At 51.1% G+C, this 17,640-nt stretch overlaps 1 protein-coding gene across 13 annotated transcripts in view; it reads left to right on the top strand.

Moving 5' to 3' along the window:
• PMCA (plasma membrane calcium-transporting ATPase 3) overlaps positions 1–17,640 on the top strand; it is a 64,639-nt gene that overhangs the window by 1,133 nt on the left and 45,866 nt on the right. For 12 of the 13 annotated variants that reach the window (XR_005096066.1, XR_005096065.1, XR_005096062.1 and 9 more), the window contains exon 2: positions 12,894–12,926. The gene's annotated coding sequence lies outside the window, so the exon portion shown is untranslated. Of the gene's footprint in view, positions 1–9,600; positions 9,777–12,893; positions 12,927–17,640 lie in introns of those variants that run through there. The other variant, XR_005096063.1, reaches the window with a different exon arrangement.

The raw sequence follows: 17,640 nt of genomic DNA, 5'->3' as shown, positions 1-17,640 counted from the left end.
ATATAAGGATGCCATGTGCTCAGTCTTCATGAGTGGTAATTATGTGTGAAATACCATTCTGCAAGCACGTAATGAGTCGGAGCGAGTCTTGTTAGCAAAATTATTTGTCCTGCCTTTATTCCATGTGGTGTGTTGCATCAAATTTCATGCAGGCTGTACAACCAGACAATGTATTTTTACCTGGTTTTGTTTGGTGGATGCATGACACTCATGACACTGATGCATGAATATTTCCCCATCAATGTAGGCAGCAACTCCACCCCCTATTCCTGGACCCATAGGAGGATGCAGCAGTATGTAATTAAGTGCCATAAAGGTCACATGGGTGCATCTTCTTAGTGCCTTTATAGGACAGAATAAATCTCACTTGTATCCTGTTACATTTTTTGTTGAGAAGGTGTCATTATGTGTCATGTCAGGTGATAAAGTTGTACCTCATAGGGTGCCAATTAACCCATGAGATAAGGATCTCTGAATGAGTTTCTCTGTTTGACAATGTAACTATCCTTATTCCACGTCCTGTACAAGAAATGTTGTTAAAACACTGCTGTAGTTTAGTTTTAACCCACATAGTGTTGATCCATTACTGAGTGGTATGTTGCCGTTGTGCCCATTAATAAGCTGCAGAAAGTGAGCCTTGTCACTTGGATCTGCATTGGTGCAAAACTATTTTGAAAATAGTTCTAGGTTTTGTGCTGTTGACACATAATCATGAAGTATGGAACATCTCTCTGAACTTCTTTTTGGTGGGCTGCCCCCAGATATAGACCTGATTGTATTTGCCATTGCCACTTGTGCAAGCTTATGGGCCAAGAACATATTGTGTGCTGAAGGGGAGCTATGATGTTGCACCAAGCTATGCTGTTGCATTTAGAATGAGGTGTTCTTAACAGCCACAACAATCTATATAATTAGTACTTCCCAAGCTTGCGGGCATAGATGCTGCCATATCTGAAGGAGCCAGTAACTTGTCATTACAATGACCTTGTTTTGCTCATGATGTCAGTCGGCATCTGATTTATTGCTGGATGCAGAAAGCATTGGCGATATGACATCTGTTTGCCATCATCCTGGGTGCTTTCAATGTCTTGGGAGTGTCAAATGCACTTCATTTATATCTGCTGCATCAGACATGATATTACCTGTCATGGCAGCATACTATCTGTCATGGAGAAAGTTGCCTTTGGACTCAGTTGGCATGATATTTATAGGTTGAAACAATATCCGCAGACCAGTTTAAATTTGATTGGAACCGGCCAATAAAAAAGGCTGGTGGTAAAATAGCAAACTCACAAAATTATGCTACATGTCGAAATGGTGCGGCAGAACGACTTGCAGGGTAGCCAATAAGAATAGCTTGCAGGATAGCTTCGGTGTGATAGGCTTGCTGCTAAGCTATTATAGAGTGCTTATGGTCAGATTTATATGTCGAGCCGTCTCTTCAGCCGGGGCTTCACGGCTGCGTGGGGTGACCAATGATTCCGGGGCAATATGATTGAAGCATTCAGCGCAGAATAGCCTTGATAAACAACAACAACGCCATCTGAAATTATTAGCTGGTGCTAGTGGCGGAACGGACTATTTGGATGATAATGCGTTCGCAACTGGAGTCATCGCAGCGACCAGTATAGCACGCAAGGCTCCACGGAAGTACGAGAAGGGGCGGGGGGGGGGGGGGAGGGGGAAGAGGGGCATGATCCGAGGGTCCACCGTGAGCGATTTTGTAACGTGAATGTTACCTACGTGCCTCGGAACCGGGGTACGCGTCACCGCAAGGACATAAATGCACGCAAGTCGTGTTGCTGGTAATGGCGTGGGTGCACAGTTGTGACCACGCGGGCCGTGACGTGGGTGAAGTTCACCTTATTAGCAAACTTTATTAGGTGCCATTCATATTTACACACCGTCCCCAAATGTTGTTTTATGCAGTACATGTTTTCATCATCAAAGCTTATCAGATAACATGGGAGGAAGCCCACGAGGAGGGGGCAGGAGCATGGGTACCCGATCGCTCAGACTTTCAGAGGCCGAAATTTCAGTCCGTCTTACGCACGAAGACCGTCCCCCAAACAAGTCTGAAGTGCCCTTCCCCACAATCACTGGATCCGCCCCTGGACAGAATGGATGTGTGTGGATCGAAGACCATTCACTAAAAGTGTCAGGGGCATAATTTCGCAAAGTGAGTTAGGGTGGTGGGGGGTGGTGGGGGGGGGGGGGGGGGGAGGGATAGCTAAACCGTGAAAAAGTATGATAAGAAAAAGCCCGAAAATTCGCCAACAAACGGGGTTTTCCGCGGATCTGGCCCATTTTTCCTTCAGAATTGGGTGAGGGTGGATCCAAGGCCCCCCATGCTAATGGGAGACTACACCTCGGAGAAGTGCGCAGCGCAGACCAACAGTGGCGGTCTTCATTTTAGGGTCTCAGACCTGAGTTTGAAGTGTGATTTTTTAGTTTAGGCCTCCGAGACATCGACGGAAAAAACAAAATCGGACGCAACTGATGCGAAGTGATTGGGAGTCAGCTTAATGCACCTAACCCTAACGTGATGACGGGAAGCCATCACTTCCAGCAGTCTTCAGGTGACAACAAAAGTAAGGTAATTGACAGTTTCAGGACAGTATGCATAGCTTATGATTCTGTGTGGTTCAGCGTCCTCTACACCGTTTTACAAAAGAGACCAACCCGCGCTTGCGTCACGTCACTTAAAGCACCAAAATAAACGGGTCAGTCTTGGTAGGTCATTGACCTCTCTCTAGGTCAGGCGAGATGCGATTACCGTAGTTGAGCTCAAGTCGATTTGTAGGCCGTGTTTTAGATGGAATCGACTGAAAATACAGTGATGCGTTGGTTATCAGAAGTACATTGAACCTTTGAACCCTTATCGCTTGAATCCGTCGAATTGATGGGTCGCTTGTTGTGGAAAAATAATGCTAATGCAGTCAAAATCTGCTCGTAATCGCGGCATCGCTAGCTTTGCCTTGCTGATGAATGCCTTGCTAAGCATATTAAGTTTTCGGTGATGGAGACCAATAAAAGGTGTGCTTGGGCCGGTCACGTCACAGTTCGGTAGTCAGCCGCGCTCAGACTGGCCATAGACGCCATTTAACGGCACGGCCCACTCGCCGATGTCAAGCCGAGACGCTACAGCCAATCGTGATTAGCAAAAACATAATGACGATAGGGACTGTAAAAATGTAAAGACAGAGTTCTTCGGTATATTTTTAAGGGAATTAATTACACCACGTCTCCCATGATATCGAAAGTACAGGAATAGTCGATAAGTACAAGTTACGGTGACGTTAACTTGCCCTTTATCGGCCAAAAATGCTGAAGTGAAGCGGCTGGCAGCAAAGGTGCATCGAGTGGTTACGGTGTTGCAGCAATCTGTTTCATGGGCTCAAATCACGCAGCTGTCTCTAGGAGAATGCGTTGTTTGGCTTTATTCCTCGCGTGGTAGCGATATTTTCCTCTCATATTGAACTCACAGGAGGCGCTTTCCCCCCAGCTTGCATCTTTGCACCAGCTACCAGATTGCGTTGACTCATAGGTCGATCGGTGACCCCAGCATCTCGTTTTTTTTAAGCGAAATACATTTTGTTGGCGTTGGACCGCTGTGATGTGACAGGTTATGTCAAGCGAAATATTTCACGGTTCCCGATAGCGCATTTTTAGGTCAGTTGGGGTCTTGGGAAGCTACCAAACGAAGAGAGCACGTCAGGGCGTGCATCGCGGTACCAAACGGCATGTTTCAGTTCGCATTGGCTTCATGTTAAGGAGGGTCATGTCAGGCCATGAAATCAAGGAGTCCCTCGGGCCCAGAGAGCGATGTGGTGGACATTCGTGTGACGCATTTTCGTGGCGATCCAGAGGCTGACACAGCATTGCGTAGAAATGATAGAAACTGGCATTTTTACGAGTTTTATGGTAGAATAACGTTCATAAATCTTCCAGTCCCCAGCTTGACCTGATTGATGTTAAGTGGAGATAAGTGGTCTTCCATATCCCTGGTTGTACGAACACTGACACGTCATTGTCTTTTGGTCCGATGGATGACTGGGTATCACAGCAAGGTAACATGGCGGGCGGCAAAAGCATCGATGTAACATACTGCATTAGTATGATGTTTACTGTGATGACCTTCAGGTTTATTTTTGCTCCAAGTCACAGAACGGTTTATTTAAAGGTCCAAAAGTTGCAGGCTGCCGTCTCTTTGGTGTGGATGTTATTGCGTGACAACCGTGGTTGGTATAAAAAGCGTTCTTCCTCAGTGACTTGGGCTTATAGATAATCGAGAACGTTGGCAATATCCAAAGTTCGTCGGTTCTAAGCATTAAGGTTATTAGCCATGTGGATTTGAAGAGTGAAAGGTTCGTGGCAACCAGTATTCAACCATGCAAGTTTGGACATGGACTTACTACTCTGCACGTGCCATTTTTCAGCGTTTTTTTGATAAGCCGTCATCAAACCAAATGCAAGGAATAACGATACTGACTCACTCGGACAGGGGCTCCCAAGAAAGGATGACTCACTGATTTTTTAAAAATTACGTTTTGTATGCTGCATTAAAATACGCGAGAAGCATTGTTAATGGGGGGGGGGGGGGGGTATCGGTTGGATGATTGCTGAGGAAGGTTTGAGTCCACTTATGCAGTCTGTTCGCCTATGTTTCATAATAATAGCTAGCGCAGGTAGCTTATGGCGTTCTGGCATCGCCGTGGTGTTCAGAACTTGTCTTGGCCATGCTGATAAAGAAAAATGAATGACTGGTCCGACCATATGGCGATTTTGATGCAAACCATTCCGTTTTGGCACCACTCAATTTGACAGTTAAAACCAGTTAAAACCGGTTACAGGAGGCATTTTTACGAGGCAAATTCGGCACGAGTGATGTGCCAAAATATGCCGGCTAATGATATGAGATGGGCTGCCTTCTTCTTATCATACCAACCCTACTTTTAGTGATGCAATGGCGTGGTATTTTCTGTATGATACCAGCGTCTGGAATAGAGTTCGTGTTGTTTCCAAGTCCGAATTGGAGCCGGTGTTGTCCACGTTGAGCTGGATGGGCCGTTCGTATTTTGCCAGCGCAGGTGTTCAGCTGTGTTGCTGTGAACCCCCGACGCCTGGGCGAAAAATACGCCTGACCAGCGCCGTTTTCGCGTGTCGCTGGAGCTTCCGTGCACCGGCCGTGCACAACACTCGGACGCCGCGTGTCAGCGGACGTCACGCGCCGTGCGGACTCGTGACGCACGTGCGGACTGAGCGCGGCGCAGTGGGCGCGTGACGCACCCGGTGCCGGCGGTGCGGCCGGCGCTCGGCGAGCCCCGGCCGGCCGGCCGTGTGGCCGCTCCAGGCCCGGGCGGCGCCCGCCACGCCGGCGGAGACGGCGTCACGTCTGCTGACGGTTACGCGTTAACTGTCGGCCTGCTGATTGAGCACTGTATCGATTCATTGATTAGCTGTTGCCGCACGCTTACTATTCATTGGTTGGATGGGCTGCTGGCTTGCACTGAGTTGTTAGTGGAGTGGAGTGGACTGTTTTGCCGTGTCAGTCGTCTGAGTTGGACGGCGGGACAGGCGATCGCTGTCAGGCTCTCGTTCGGCTGACGATAGCTGGAAGAAATGCTACTATTGGATGGAGTATAGCCAGTTCGCCACGAACGGAGATCTGCACATGTTCCTTACCGGTCACTGGAGACGTGGGATTGAGGGTACAGTGCGCTGAGGGCTTCAGCTGCAGAGAGCTGTGATTGCCTACATCTACCCGAAGAAGGGTGAGCGCACGATTTGCTGCAATGTCGTCGCTGGCACACATATTGTAATTCCTTGCGCGGCGGGAAGACGGGATGACCGAAGCTCTGTGCTGTCGTGTCACGGCCAAGGCACACCGCCGCACCAGTGTCGCCCACGGACGCGAACGCAGATCAGTGCTGCATCCCGGTGTGCGGTGCGCGATTTGGGCTGGGGCCGGTGGCGGGGGATGGCGGGCACAGCGTGCCACGCGGCAATGCGCCCGGCTGGCAGGAGCGAGAGCGGAGCGGAGCGCAGCGCGCCGTATTGATCGGCCCCGCTGACGCTGACCCATTTGCCGGACAGATAGAGCGACGGCCGACTATCAATAGGCGCCGCCGCCGTCGCCGTCGTCGGGGACGAGTCTGCACGGCGGCGGCGGCCGTCGTGCACGCGGTCGGGCGCTGTCGCGGCGGCGCCGCCGGCGGGCGGCCCTTGCGTGCGGGACGCCGGCGGGAGCCGCCGCCGGCGCCCTGCACATTGATCGCCACGCCGCCGGAGACGGTCCGCAGCTGGGCGGCCGGCCGGCCGGCGCCCGCTCCGAATTGGCATGATTTCCGTCGTGCACAGGCGGCCGGCGCGTCGCTTCTTGTACCGCCGCCGCCGTCGTGGTGTACGCGGGGCGCGGCGCCGGATCCATCGCGCCGCCGAGGCCGCTGGCGCTGCCCGGCGTCGGCGTCGGCGTCGGCGTCGGTGTCGGTACGGTCACGGCGCCGCTTATCCCAGCAACGCCGCTGGTCGGGGGATTGTGCGGGAACAGGCGTCCTTTCGGCACTGGCGGCGCTCGCCGGGCCGTCCGGCTGACGTCCGGCGTCCTCGGCCGTCCGCCAGTGTCCTCTCGGCCGTCCGCCGGCTTCCTCCCGGCCGGTCTGGCCGTCCGGCTGGGTCCGACCGTCTCGCCGGCGATTCCCTCGGGGAGGCCGTTTGTCGTCCCCTGTCGGTGATACGGGAGAGTTACATCAACAGGTCGCTCACGGTGGTGGCAGTATTCGAATTGGGCCAGACGGGTTGTCCGCAGATAGAGAGAGGCATTGGCCTCAGGGTGGTGGTAGCGTCACCTGCCGACGCCGCACCAGTTGGGCCCGACCAAATCAGCGGCATTAGACGCTTGCCCGGCCACGGGATGCCAGTCATGCTCCAGAGAAAACCTTTCTGGATTCAGGCTCCAAAATGCTAGTGGCTTCGTTGCGCGATGACAGTTGCGTAATTGTCTGCACTCCTGTCCGCACGCATTCAACCTGGTCGTGATTGCTAGAAACCTGGAGTTACTATGCAGCTTCCGGAACTGTTTCTTTAACGTGTTTTCGACATGTATGCATGAAATTTCCCAGTGGAATATTGGCATGATCATACGGCTCACATTGATTGGTAGATTGTGCTCTAATCTGCGTTGGCGTCCTGATCGTACTGTGCCCAAGTGTTGCACTATTAAGAACGTTTTGCGGGTGTCAAATCATGCAGTCGCCGGCTCCACGTGCTGATGACAGAAGCGGGTTCGAAACATACTCGTAATGGGGACAGCCACCCACCTAGGTGACTCTTGACAGAAACCAAGGGTGGGACATTTGTCTTCACAGTTTGCCGGCCCGTTGAAATATCTGGCGGGGCATCCCCTCCGTTTGTATTGCCAGTGTTGTCAACCCATCCGTATCCCTGTGCCGCATTCTGAATTGGCAGGGGCTTTGTGTTGTTTACCTTTTCTTATCGAGATCCTGCGCGATATGAGACATTACGTCGATACGGCTAAGCTGCTGATGACAGTATGCAAAGGTTATGGCTCATGAACTCACTGGTTTATCAGCTACGCGGCTAGGTCCTGTGTGCCGAAAACTGATGATGTGATGTGATGGCTCCTGATGGCAATCGTGACGACAAATATCGCATAACTACATGACGTTACATGGCAAGAAGTAATGTGAAAGTCTCGTCTGCCGTCCCCACTCCCCCATTAATCACTCAACTCATGCGGTCTGGTGCCAGTGGACCCCAGCCAGGTTTTTGACTGCTTCTTCCTCGTCATAACGTCCGGGGCAAGTGCACGGTCTGCTGCATCTGACTTGTCATGAACCGATGTTGTTAAATGCATCTCGGAAAACGGGCCGGAATACTTCCGTCAATTTGGCTGCTTTGGGAGCGGCATGTGATGGCAGTTCGGCTTTTTCGTACCGTGTTAGAGGCTACCAGACTGCTGCTGTACTGTGTTGCAAGATCTCAGCCTGAAACACTGAAATGCTGCTGCCAGCATGTTTTAGCGAAAAGTGGCAGGAATATCAGCTCTTGCCGCTCACTTTACGGATAGCTGTGTAGGTGGTCTCACATTATATCCTGATAACACAGTGCGGTAGTTTGTTTCCAACACGACTGAAAGGTGTCATCCAAATTTATGTGGGCTGTCTAGCTGGTCCTCAAACCTTGACTCCGTAAACGTGTTCCGTTTGTGCACGCACGTGATGCTCAGTGTGATGCTATTGCGTGGATGGCTGATGCGTGGCAAAAAGCCAGCTGGCATTGGTACATAAAATGAGAACACAAGTAAGTTCAGCTTGCCATAGTTCGAGAATCACAATGTTTTCAAACGAAGAAAAGGAAATAAAGGGTCTGGAACTCTACAACATGTAGTTTTAGACTGCCCATTCGGGATGTCATTTTCAGCCTGAAGTGCCCAATGCGAGAAGTAGTGCTAGCACACCGAATGTGAACTACATCGGGCTCTTTCCTTTCCCAGACATTGTGGGCATCGGGCGTCATGGGACGTGTCGTTCACTAGATGACCCAGCGCGTCATGGGACGTGTCGTTCACTAGATAGCCCGAGCTATTTGATCCTCCGACATTTCGTGCAAATGATGCATTTTCAAGATGCCTTTGTGGTCTTAATTTCACGTAAACGGCACCACCGGGTCCTTACGCGGAGCTCAATTCAGACGCTTCAGCTTTCCTGGTAAATTCTCCGAAATGTTTCCGCCTCATGTCAGCACCGTTGCCGGGAAGTTTACGAACTGGTGACTCACGGCGGTCAGAATTGATGACACCTTGGCAGTGTTAGGCCGCGCTGTAACAGAAAGGGCAGCCGGTGCGGGCAGCGCCACCGCCGAGTCACGTCCGCGCTGGCACAGGACCATGGCGAGCTGGCGACGGCGGCGTGGCTTACAAAGACATGGATGCGCGACCGCTGGCCGCCCCGTATGCCTTTAGGGCCTGTCCCCAAGCGCGTGGTCCACGCCGCTTTGACGCCGTCGTGCCGGCGTGGGTGCTAGACAGGGGTGGTGCGCGACACGTGCGAACCTGCAGGCCGGCACAGGACGCGTGTCGGCCGGGCCGGAGGCCTCCTGACCGTGTCGTCGCGTCGCCAGTTTTCTGTCCGAGGGCGAGGCTGCGCGGCTGCGCTGCCGTTGCCGCCCACCGTCTCCATGCCCTTTTGTGGCTGCAGGGGCGCTTAGCTCGTACCTCATCGCCGTCCGCTGCGTGCCCACGCAAGGACCGGCCTGGCTGCGCGCCGACCGCCGCCGCCGCCGCTGCCGCCGCCGCCACTGGGATCCGTATCGATCAGCCTGCAGTGCTCTCGCCGAGTCGCGAATGGATCTCAACGTGTATTGATCTGCGGCCGGGCCGGCCAGATGACGAAGGGTCACTTTTTCGGCGCTGGCCCGCGCGGACGGTGTGCTGCGACGCCGGCGGCGGCGGCCTGTGCGTGAGCGCGCTGCGGGGGCGGGAGGCGGCAGGCGGGGGCTCGTGCAGGGCCAGGCCGGCCAGCTGGCGCCGCGCCGCGCCGCGCCGCGCCGCCATAGCGCCGCCAGCCACCATGTTTGAACAGGGCCGGGCGGCGGCGGTCGGCTGCGGCGTGCCGGCCAGCGGCGGCCGTACAGTCGTGCTCTGAGTGGTGCGCGCGAGTCTGGTGCTGTGCGCTGACACTGGCGCCGGTCGGACGGCGGCCGTACGCGTGTGGGGGTGCCGCGCTTGGCGCACAGCTACGCCGAACGTAATCTAGGTGAGTTGGTGCTGTTGACCGTGGGTGGATATCGCCCGGTGAGATAGTGCCCGCGTAATCTTAGTATGTTTGAATGGTACGTTGGACGTTGTAAGCAGAGTTAATTTGATGCTTGTGCGTGGCAAAAAGAAAACGAAAGTTACATCAGCGGCTTTTGACCACCCCGCGGTGTTTGAGCCTCGTCTTCAGTATTTTGTCGTTTGTGCGTTTTTTAAGCTCTGTTGCAAGTGATCAAGTTCCTGTTATCCAAACAACTTGACGGGACGAGCATGCTTAATTTTGTCGTAATTTGTAAACAGTCTGTATTGCCAAAGTTTGGTGCATTTATAGGCGTTGGCAAAACTTTGCGTATTTTTTTTTAGAGCAAGACTTCTTCCATCGAAGATGTTCCATGTTTCAATGTGTTTTATTGATAAGAACTGGCTTAAAATCCCATGTGCCCATCTAAATTTCCACAAAGTTCCGCGTGTGGGCCTGTTTCTAACATTGGTTTGCCGACGGTTTCATTTCGTTGAGGGGGATGGGAGAAGCGTCACAATGGTATGACAGCTAGCCAGTAATGTGAAGGGCAAACCCCTGGTGAGGAAATTACGGAAGAAAGCATCGACATGGGCTCTATTTCGAAGGTCAAACCGTTGCAAAAGTAGGACAGCATGCCGGCATGCTCCCCCCCCCCCCCCCTGTTGTAACCCCTGAGGCGACCAAAGGGTTATACCATGCTGTGGTTGTTACGTTTTTTTCGTCTGGATTTGTGTAGCTACCCGTGGCTCAGAGTTATTCGCCGCGTCCAACATTTGGCAGTATTTGGTCGCCACACTCCGTGATTGCTCGCACTATTTCACGCGAAGTGTAATTCGAGCCTGCGAAAGTGCGCTCACCTTGATCGGTGAAACCCTGCACCATTTGCATTGAGCGAAGGGCCGTGGGATTATAGCAGCGGTCCATATCGCTTGAACCGTTGGATATCGGCCCAGGTTCCCACCGCTGGATGCCGGCGGTCACAGACAGCGCTCGGTGAACGAAAGTGCCGGCGGTAACCGGCGCAAACCGATGCCGGTGCTGGCGTGGGCTGACCGGGTAGGGGGGGGGGGAGGAGAGATGGGGAGGGGCGATGGGGGAGAGGCAGCTGGCCCCCGAACCACAGACGACGCGTCACGGGGCGGGTCGGTGAGCCTGTGCCCTGGCCACTGAGTCAGCGGCCCGTCCGGCACCGCCTCGGCCCGGGCCGCGTGGGTCGGGCCCGGCCCTGGCGCCGGCCGGCGTCGGTCCGTTATCGCGGGCGCGCTGTGGTCGCCGCCGGGCCGAGCCGGGCCGGGCCGATACGGGACGCCCGCGGCCCCGGACGCGCTCCGTCGCTGGTGGGAGTCGTACCGCCGTGCCATCCGGACCAGCGGGCCACCGGGCGCCCACCGCCGCACGGACGGCGCCGCGTGGGCACCTTATGCAACGGCTCGGGCAGCATAACGCGGCTGACGGAATAAACTGGATCTTGGGCGGTGCGACTGAATCTATTTTGCATTTGTTTCTTGGATTAAGGCTTGCCTGCACCGAAGTTACCCTATCCGTTGCAGCATATCCTTGTGCTTGTGCTCAGCTCGGACAATCGAGTCACTCTACGGTTGCATTTAGAGGCTGAAATCATCGCATAGGTACATTTCTGACGTGTGACATGACACGTACTGTACGTGTACGTTTCTGATAAACTGACGGTTTGGGCAGTGAACACTGTCATACCCACGCCTGATGCAGCTAGAAACATTCACGGCTCATGTTTGAATGCTGTGTATTTCGTACACTGTTCTATTTGAGGACACTGTGCTATCAATAGTTTTGGGCCTAAGATGCCAATGCTTTATGTTGTATGTCGGTACCTGCGATGCACATTAATCGTCAGATATCTGTGTTGAGTTCTTTTGTCATTCTTTGGGGCAGTTTCAGTATGATCTTTGCAAATTGTGATACCAATTTACGTGCTCATTATTGCCCTTGCTGGAATTCCGCCGCCCTGAAGTCTCATAAGCCATCAATTCGGAGGAAATAGCAGATGGCTTATACCGTAGCGTGCTATTACCGTGCATAAGATGCTTGGAATGAGGATTGCTGGTTCTGAGAAGTTCCTCTTACATCAGTGGAAGCGTTCCACAGTGATGATTGAACCCAGGCGATTTTTCCGGACTGTTTTGAGCTTCCCAAAGGGACTTAACGTACGACGCTTTGATATTTTCTGCAGTGGTGTGTGTGTCGCGCACTGCGTCGTGGTTTAAACCGGCGTTTCACGGGCGCTGGGCAGCCTCCGAAGATACCACTGAGTTAGCTGTAGGTAATGTATCTCAGCGGAGCGGATGGTGACTCCATCGCCGCTTTCCATTCTTGACGTGAAATCGACCGGAAAATGAGATGACCTCCAAACGTGACCCGTGACCCGCCAGATCTGAATTAGAGCCACAGCTCCAATCTGTCTTGTATGTGATCGAATTCCTCCAAGTGCGCTTCCGCATCTCTCCCCTTACGTTGGTATGCTAGGATTTTTCCCGGGACACTTGGTCAGATATACAATCAAATTGATAGCTGTGAGAATCAGTCCAGCGTTGGGGTAAACTCGATAGAACAAAATCGAGGCGTCTCTGAGTTATTTCTTGTCATTTGGCTTCCACGCAAGGCAAATTACCAATTTGCCATTGACAGCGGGAGGGGGAGAAGAATGGGCAGAGGTGGAGAGGGGAAGGGTAGCAAAGAGGATAGAGGGTAGTAAAATTTCCCTTACTGGCTCTGGTTCCGTCATGGGTATGCAGGATAACATGCTGGCAAAATTACCGAAAAGTGCTCAGTGAACTGCTGCTGACATATTTGGTTTCTAAGGCCCTCTAGAATGTGCGGTGTTTGTAAACACTTGTCCGTAACAACGTGTCTTTTACACGTGGGTCATATTGGCTTTGGTCGAAGAGAACTTAATAAAGGCGGAATTGCGACGTGATATCGCAGTCAGTTTTGTTGAATATTTTGTCAAAATGGTTCACTCCTGTGTGTGCTTTGTTTGGTACAAAGTTCACTGGGTGCCGCTTTACGGTACGGTATAGCGCTATTTTATTGTCCTCAACCTTATCATCTTTGTTGCAGGAATTTGATGACGGAGCTGCTGCTTTAAAACAGGTGAGTTCAACGCAGCACGTCAGCAACTGCCGCGACAGCAACAGCAACTGTCAACTGCCGTGACATCGTCCGGTGTTTTTGTATTGTTGCTTGCGTTTCTCTCGCATACCTGCAGTTATAATATAATGGTGTAGTGTTAGAAACTGTGTGGAAAATAGCATTCCATTATACTTGCCTAGAATTGTTCTTTTCTGGCTTGTTTCACTCGCGGGAAACTTCCAGTTTTCCTTAATTGGTGTCGCGTTCGAAAGGCTCCTCGCATTAAATGCTCGCTTGAATTGCGTTACCTGAAATATTGACACGAATTCGTCGATTTAATATTCCGTGTATGGGGCGAGTGTTCAGGGGGTGGCGTGGGGGTGGTCGTGGGATGGGTATAAACGTTATATTTAGCATCGCCCCGTCCAAATGTCACATGGGCATCATTGGCTTCACCGGGGGGGATAAAGTGAGAACATATTTGTGGGCATGTCTTTACACAGACCTACGTGTGCGAAGCGTACTAAAGTATCCTAAACTGGTCAACATTTTAAAAATTATTTTCATTTCTGCAACGGACGTGCTTATTTCGTATAGCCGAAAGCCACGGTCATTGCTGCGTGCCTGGTGTGCCAGGTCCCGCTGTCCGTGCGTGATGAATGGTATGAAAACGTAGCACCCTTGTATGTTGTTTTGAACTGAGAATGACAATTTTGTACAGTTACGTTTTGCACGAATGTGGCTGAAAACTCACCATTTTCTGAGCCTTCGAGCAAAAAGTTGATTTTGCTTTTTGCTTCGAACATGACACGAGTAATCGCGTTGCACGCGTACCACCGAAGGATCATACTCAGTGCAGTTCGTAGTCCTGTCCCTCTCAAGGCCTAAAACCCTATAGTTTCTGTGTGCATATCTGTTCAATGTTTCTGTTCAGTATGTGCGTACTATTTCATGCAGACCATTTCAAGGCCATTCAGGCATGCATGATGCCATAGCAACGCATTCAAACCCGGCCACCCCATAGGTCATGCGACGTTCGCGGTTAAGAAGAATATTATCGTCGAACCGCCCAGATCTGCCGTCCGTGTACACGATTTCCCGACATAATGAACGTCGATTGGCTCACAGTCAGTGTTGAGCAAGCTGCGCAACTAATCACAAGGTTGCTGGTATTAGAGCCGTTTTAACCAGAAATGATCATCTCAGGACCATAGGATGAAGGAGAATGAGTAACGGCGGGGCAGGAGTACATGCGCCCCGGGGGGCCAACCGCCAAGGACCCTTTTTTAGCCCGCGCGGGGACCCTTAGAAGTGCGCGCTGGACACCTGGTCGGGGTTCCCCTTCCCAGAGTCACATCGGCCTGCTCGTGGCTGGCGCATGCACCCTGGTCCGGATAAGCGGGGCGTCGCGAACAGACGGAAAGAAAGAGGATAGGAGGGTCGGGCCAGTCGCATGTGCCAAGCGAAAAAGTTGACTAGCGCCATTACCGACTATGTGAATGTAAGTTAACTTCTTACACCCACGGATAGATATGTAAGAACACCGCGAGAAAGGGCCAAAACACGAGCACATAGCGATATTTAGGTCAGCGAACGCTTGTAGGACCTAACTGTTATCTCCGGCGACTTTTAAATGCAAGTAAGTGACAGGGTGGTAAATTTGCACGGCTAGTCTGGCAGCACCTCAACGTCATACAGACGTCCCATCACGCAATCAAGCAATGCCATGTTGAGGAACACGTTTAAGCATATCGGTGCTTATAAGTGAGCCTATTTCATCAAATCTGTTGCTTGCTTATACACCTTATATATCCTATATATATATATATAGAAATAAATATATATATATACACATATATTTATTTATTTATTTATTATTCCGTAAGACTGTCCCGTAACAACACCCATATCAACGTTGGTTACCTTCATTGTCTCAGGGTATCGTTTGACTGATGCGATGTTCTCTGGGTGACAAAAGCGCGTGTTGAAAGGGTCTTGTTGGGACTTTCACCAAACAAGTTACGGTATCGAAATTTATCAGATATTTTCCACCTCAGCTCATTTACTTCAAACAAGTTCGTGCAGGGTGAGTGGATTGAAGGACCAAGAATTCCTTTGTGTTGATGCAAACAGGATGGAAATAGTATCCGAACAATCAGCACATCGAACTCAGCGAGGCTTCGCCGTGCATATTCATGTGACGCGGAGAAATGACACCGGCGAAGAACAGGTCGGCCTGCTGCGCTGCAGACATCTTGATAAGGGTTGGAGATTCAGTCGGCTGCAACAGTTTCTGCCGCTTTCTCGATTTGATCGTCTTCTTACCGATTAGAATGAGCTAAAACTGGCGGAATTTCAGTGGCCATTATATCCTGTTAACAAACTAAACGTAACGTTTTGCATGGCCGACTTTGGGATCACAATGCTCGCTAAGCTTGAATTGTTGCGAGGGCCCAGGGCCCATCTGTCTAGTAGACCAATTTCAGTGCAGTGGACAATTGCGGCCAAACTTTTAACGTGACATGCAATAGCATGACACGGACGCCCCGTTGCAGCCTGACACTCTCGTGGTCACTTGTCAGTGGGCCGCCTCTGACGAGCTGAATAATCAAGCTAAATTTCTGGGAGGCGGACCTTCATAGGCTGGCACATCAGTGGTCCGGGGTTCAGCACTCTGCCGGCTGAGTTATTTGGACGGTGATTATGTTTGCATCCATTATGTCATAACATAATAAGAATGCTCCTTATTCGGCCAAAAGAACAGCAACATCACGCTGGTATACGAGTGACATGATTAGAACACATGGGGTCGTTGTTATAATTGGTGCATGAATTAGCATCTGAACCGCTGCCCTACTACCATTGACCATGGCTTGGATGCTGCATGACCACTCCAATAGGCACTTGTAACACGACGCCACTCAGGGTTATGAATTCATTATCCCGCCGTAAACAAAGTTGTGTAACATGCAAACGGACTCCAGAGGTAATGAGCGCAGTCAAATCTACCTCGAGCTAAGGGATACTAGAGCATACTGTTGGGCTGAAAAAGCCTGCCATGAAGATCACACTTTACTCCCTTTCCATTTTGCCCATGAATGGTCATCATGCAGTTTTTTCAGTCACTTTGCGTTACTATCGGATGAGTGCTGTGTTTAAAAAAAAACAAATTATGACTTACGTAGGTTATGGAGTTCTTGCTATCAGGTGTGTGCTATGTTTTTGAACAGATTTTGACTAACGTAAGTTATTAAGTGCATTTGCGGGGGACATTATTCGCGTGGGTGAGGCAGTAGTAATAGCCGTGTTCCTCGGAGAAAATCAGGAGAATGGAGATGTAAACGCACTCATGCCTCGGCAACATGCCTTTATCGGAACAATAGCATCAGTAAATTCAAAATTGCTTGCCGATGATCCTACCAGATTTTTAAGTTTCTTTTTTCAAACAGCGAGCCACAAAAGCTGGCTAAAATTGTAGCAAAGTGTGGCAAAACCCGTGGAATAAACTATGGAAAAACTGTGACTTGCCATTCCAAATTTATGTCTCTATGCCCACGTTTTTCTCCGAGGAATAAGGCCCTTACTACTGCCTGATGTATGGAAATTTTGACTCACTGAGGCGAAGGCTGTGTGAATTATTGGATCGCGGTTTCTGCCATGTGCGACGGCGAATAAATTTGGATCGAGTTGTGTGAATAGCAAGTCTCTCATCTTTTCGCCCCCTTTTCTTAAACCTTGCAAATGGTTTCTTTTGTCGGGACAAGTGGTTTGCGATATTATCAAAAATATGCTCAAGGCAGCTTGGACGTTTCCAGAGATGATGTTGCTCGCTACTTGAAAGACATTGGGTTGGCACGATCGCCCGTTTACAACGCTAGACATCTGGAGACTAGAGGGCATGTTCGCGACACGCCTAGCAGACAGACTCGGTGTCCCAGCTCTGCAGCAAGTTCTTTTCCAATTAATTTAGTTTCTATGAAAGACAAAAGTTGACTTCCAAAAGTACTTGAACATTGTCCAAAAACATAGAACTGATCCGCTATCATAAATTTTGCCATATAGCTAGCTGTTAGAACTTAAAAGTCGCATCGTTATGTGGTAGGAGTTCACTGTCATGTGCAGGGAAATTGTGTAGATAACAGTCTTGTACGTTCTGATGGTTTTGATCATAATTGTCTGCTTTGCTGTGACGGGACCAAGTCCTAAATGGCCGACAAATGGCCGTAAATGACTCAGGTGCTTGCTGCCAAGTGCCCAGGGCTGCAGGGCTGATCAAAGTTTGCGTCACCCTGTTTTTCTAAGGACAAGCCGGCTGGGAGAAACTGTCAGCTGCCGCTGACCCTGTCCTTGGTTCAGAAGTCTCCCATGTCTGTTTTGTGCTTGTGAAGCGTTAGGCAAACCGTGTATTTGCGGCACATTCCTCGTGACGATCACGTTGGAGGGTTAAGCGTGGTCATTTCAGGTTGATAAGCATTGACGTCGCTTGGGTGGGCCTGATGCCACTTTGACGACCTGCGCACAGTTGTTAAGGTTGGATCGATATCGGCGTGCGAAAGTCAGACAGTGTGCAAGCCAGCGCGCCCGGCATGTGTGGTTCTCAAATCGCGAGAGATGACCGTGATTCTTGCTGCACGACATGCCGGTATCTCGTCATTCGAGAACCACGCACGACTGGCGCGCCAACTGGCGCACTACCAGACTTCTCACATTTGAATCTCCCAGACTGCCGCATGCA

Source organism: Pollicipes pollicipes, unplaced genomic scaffold (genome assembly GCF_011947565.3).
Source record: "Pollicipes pollicipes isolate AB1234 unplaced genomic scaffold, Ppol_2.1 Scaffold_3087;HRSCAF=3621_pilon_pilon_pilon, whole genome shotgun sequence".
In the NCBI taxonomy this organism is placed as follows: domain Eukaryota; kingdom Metazoa; phylum Arthropoda; class Thecostraca; order Pollicipedomorpha; family Pollicipedidae; genus Pollicipes; species Pollicipes pollicipes.
This window is presented reverse-complemented; position numbering and strand designations above follow the sequence as displayed.